This window comes from Anneissia japonica, unplaced genomic scaffold (genome assembly GCF_011630105.1).
Source record: "Anneissia japonica isolate Jap-2015-1 unplaced genomic scaffold, ASM1163010v1 scaffold287847_len925385_cov155, whole genome shotgun sequence".
In the NCBI taxonomy this organism is placed as follows: Eukaryota; Metazoa; Echinodermata; class Crinoidea; order Comatulida; family Comatulidae; genus Anneissia; species Anneissia japonica.
In genome coordinates, this window is record NW_022731638.1 from 836902 (window position 1) to 841719 (window position 4818).

General features: G+C 33.4%; 1 protein-coding gene across 2 annotated transcripts in view; it reads left to right on the forward strand.

Moving 5' to 3' along the window:
* Positions 1 to 1461: 1461 nt before the first annotated feature.
* The window catches only part of LOC117115474 (alpha-2,8-sialyltransferase 8E-like), a 52168-nt gene continuing 48811 nt past the window's right edge, over positions 1462 to 4818 (forward strand). The window contains exon 1 of one of the 2 annotated variants that reach the window (XM_033259306.1): positions 1462 to 1805. The gene's annotated coding sequence lies outside the window, so the exon portion shown is untranslated. The remainder of the gene's footprint in view (positions 1806 to 4818) is intronic. The other variant, XM_033259301.1, reaches the window with a different exon arrangement.

Genomic DNA, 4818 nt, shown 5'->3' on the forward strand with positions numbered 1-4818 from the left:
CACATAAAAACAAAATTTTAGGGGGGGAGGGGCGGTTTTTTTTTTTTTTTTTTTTTTTTTTTTTTTTACATTATCGATTTTTAAAAATTACAGTATCATTAATCAAATAAAATGTGTTAAAATTAATCATTTTCAATAGGCCTACAATAAATATTACACCTAGTTGGTGAAATCATTGTTTTAATTCACTTAAAGTAGGTCTATACCTATTCTGATTAGAATTTCCAGGACAATATTCTTTTTTTTTTTTAGTAAAAAAAATTTCCCGCCTCTAAATTTTTATTTTGCTTGAAAATTCAAGTGGGAATGGTGACGCTAAACAAGTTTATATATATATTTTTTTGCCTAACTCTTAATGGTACTGATTGCTCAACCAAACTTAGTCTAGGAAACAGGCTGGTGATAATAGGCCTATTTGGTATGGTACATCCTAATACCAGCACGTAATAAATAATTGTTATGTCATATGATGATCATTATCCTCGGCAGTAACTACAAACATCCTATGATTTAATTTTGGATTTAAAATAACTGTAAAATAATTATTCTTTTTCATCCTGCGATAGCATTATGAATAATATTCTTGACTTAGGTAGGAAAGTCACCGAAAAAAACACAATATTACGATGACACATGACCCAAATATCATGCATCTCTACTGGATTTACCCTTTCAGCCATCTTTAACTGCCGGACGATAACACTGCCGGACGATAACACAGTGTCTTTGCTTCCTTGCCCCCGATTGGGCATAGACACAAAACATACAAATACTTAGGGTCCAATCGGAGTTTTGCCAGGCCTATGCACTTAAAGTTAGCAATCAAGTTAAAGATTTTTATTTATTTATAAATATTATTTGTTTGACCTGTATATTTGTATTTTTTTATTTTATTTTTATTATTGACATATTTGATTTTATGGGTTATTTAATGTACAAAAATTAATAAGGCATACGGTAAGTATGCTATATTATGCCTAATTAGTCGTGCTTTTATTCGAAATGATGTATAGTTACGCATGCGTGTAGCCGAGTTTGTGAGGGGCTTCCTATAGTTTTCTTATTACATTAAATTCAATACATTCAATTTCAATTTATTTGAATCACTCAATGCATTCAAGTTAATAAATTAATAATATATAAAATTTCAAAAAAGAATTCAAGTGTATTCTGACTATTATACAGACATTAAAGAACTACAAATAATAAATAAAGTGTATTTTGTTTATGTGGATGCATCGAATATTTGGTGCATCCAAATTAACAAAACACAATACAAATTTACAAATACAAATTTAAAACTAAATCAGTAAAAGCAACCATTCATTAGTCTGTGTATGTATAACTACGCATGCGCCAAACCATTCCATCAGACGACAATCCCACAGGTTTTTATCAATAGTCGCTACGCTTTGTGGTTGCTTTTACCTGATATGCTTATAAAGGTGATTGCACGTTTTCAATCGAATAGGCTTATTGTCTACAGATTTGTGTCTGTCATTCGAATTATGTATAGACAGAGCGACCAGTAGCCGGTATTTGAGTAAGCATACTCGTTCCCAAGAAATTGGATGAACTCCAAGGTTATATGAATGTTATGCATGATACTGAAAAATAGCGGATTGTTTTATTTTTTTTTAAATCCAAGTACTTTGCAGACGAGTTTATAGCTGGAGAAATGCTTCACCTTTGTAGTTCCAGTGAAAAGAAATAGTAAACCGACTCATATTCCGTTGGCTGAAGTTTATTATCTTGCTGAATGCCTTTATAGCACTAATTTTACTTTATTCGACCATTCGAAAACGGTGAGAGTTATATCTTTAATATTTTGTAATTAATTTATAAAGATGTTTTGTTGTTCGATGGATGTAGGCTTGTTATCGATATCAAAAGTGTCATACGGACTTCCAGGCCTTATCATCAATCTGCTTTCGCCTTATAGCATACGGTACCGTTTCTGCAAAAAGGCCCGGAAAGTAGGTCGAGATCCATGAAAAATGATTGCATGTGATGGTCCAAACTGTACTAGGGCCTAGGCCTAGTAATACGTGGTACCACCACTTCAACTGCATAGGCTTGACACCAAATAAAATAACCTTCCTAGCGATGATCTTGGCTTGTAAACGGTGCGTACGGGTTCCGTCCCGTCTGTTAAAAAATGTACCCTGTATTTTTTTTTATTTTGCCTAATATGGACTACAACATAGACCTGTAGTATTAAAAATTTTGGTATTTGTTTGATTGACTTCAGTTTTCATACCATGGACATAGGTCCATGTTCATACCTACTTTTGTGTATGTTATGTTTTTTATTGACCAGTTTAATTGATGCCTGGAAATTTATTTTCACAAACCTAGATTAGTAAATACTGCAGGTAGCCATATGTGGCAAAGACAAGTCAAACCAGTCACTCGTTGCAAATCGTGTTTCAGAGAAAATGTCCAAGACATGCTAAAATGTCAAATTTTTAAAAATCTATTTTATTGCACTAAACTAACCTTTATATAACTACACACCATCATATGCTGTTATTTTCCCTCTTTTCAATGTTAAAATAATTACGATTTTTAAGTATTTAAAGATAGTTTCTGCATGAGAAATGCCTGAAATCATAAACTTTGAAGGCCGATTTCTGATATATTGTTTTTTCAGCAGCTGTGTGGTTAAACGCTTGTAACTTCATAAGGAAATGTTCGATTTTAATGATTTTTTTACCATTTTATAGCTATTATTTTAGTCTCTAACACTGTATTAATAGCACAAAGTAGATTTTTGCGACGAGTGACTGGTTTGGCTGGTTTTGCCACATTTATATATGTACTGTATTTGTTTTGTGTCCTAATTTAAAGGCAGATAAATGTAGGCTTAGGTGAAATGTGTGATGGGGGTCGTAACTTAATTTTATAGTTGAAGTTCTGTTGAATCTTATACAAAAAATATTAGCAGTAGTTAAATTATTTGTATTTCCTACCCTTTTTTTATTATTTTAATACAGTAATTTTATATTTATTTTCAAAAAAAAAAAAAAAAGACTGAAAGGCCTGCAAGTGTTTACACCAAAGAGGAAATTGGAGGTGCACTGAAAGCTTTAGAGAGTCACCAATGGATGTAATAATAATATTGTAAATGTACACTGTCTCTTGCCCAAGTAAATGTGTTGATGTACAGGTATGTGGAAATCTGCCTGATGGTGCTGGAATAGTAATCGCTTGTGTAAATAAATAATGTAAATAATAAAAATACAATATTATGTTGAGATATTGAGGTACTAATTGATTCTTGAAATAATGAATATTACATAATTATTTATTCAGAGATGGCAGTAATAGCACAATAAATGAATTAAAAAATATTAATTGAGACTTTATTTTTCAAAGGCCAGTGTGACATTTATCACATTTAATGCATCAAATCTCTTTTGTTGAAGTGGTGGCTCTGAAAAGAGCCCTTTGGTTTGGAATTGCTGTGCTGTAGCCTATTAGTGCGTCTTCTTGCAGTTTGTGCTAGATAGTGGTGCTATGCAGTGAAGTATTGGTTCATTGTTGCGATTAGAGTTTACTGTTGTGTGTTTAAAAAATGACTGACGCTTGAGTTGGTAGTCCAGCCTCCAGCACCTCTCTTCTTTGAATACTTAATCACCGGGTCTTGACAGAATTTCTCACTTAAGATGTTGCTTAACTCAACAAATTCACTGTGGAAAAGAAAAATTATGATTCATTTATTCTATACCATACAATTAAAACATTATCATCAGCAATACAGTTTAAAAATACAGGTTAGATATGTGTGTAGAAGTGGGAACCAATTAACTAGCTATCCTAATATTTAAAATACAGGCCTAGGGCATAGCCTACTATAATTATTACAGTCAACATAGAGAAGATAGGGGCCTAGGCCTAGATTACAGATAGGCCGGCCTAGCCTAGGCCCTGGGAAGCCTATGAACGTCACGATAACCAGGCAGATGCGTCATTTTTACGATCGACATATCATGATATCATCATAGAACCACCATCACCTAAAATCACTATAAAAACTTTGTAAAGAACTGTAAAGATAAAACAGCCATGTTTCAATGAAGTTTTGTAATTTATCTTGTTCGTATTATATTGTTCGTATGTGTTTTGTGAGAAGTCGGGAGAAACGGTTAAAAAATGCATTTAGTGGCACCAAATTCTCATTTTTTTTCTTGAAAAATCGATCACAAACAAACTAAATAATCTTACCTTCGAATCTCAGTAACTTTTTAACAAAAAGTCGTATTCAAATTCGGTTTTTTTGGTACTTGTAGCTACGAAATATCTTCTATCCACCGCACACAAAAAGCTAACACTAAAGGTTACCTAATATGTCAAATTCATTCTCAAATGGACCCTAACTAATGACGTCAGTAAAATTGTGTTGCTCCACTCGTTCAATATTCACCGATAGAGGGTGTCCTATAGGCGGAAAAGATGAGTTAATTCAAAGGCGCTCACGAGAGCGGGCTGCGATAAGAAAACGCTTTGAAGTTTCCAATTACCGCTTATCGCTGATAGGCTGAAGGCTAATTAGTCACGCTAGCTGGAAACCGTTGTATGTCCTTCTTATTAATAGTCCATGGTTACATCTTATAATTTTACCCCGCCGTTGTATTTAGGTACACGCTACAGTGCACACAATGAGCCAACAACTTGGATAGCAGAGTTCCGCATGAGTGATTCAGCCCACATCTTTATATGTCTGAGTTAACGCATGAATGGTTTCATCTTCTCAGGACTTTTTTCCAAACCCACATCTTTATAATCTACTTTTGCTGAGAGTTCCGCTTGAACAAT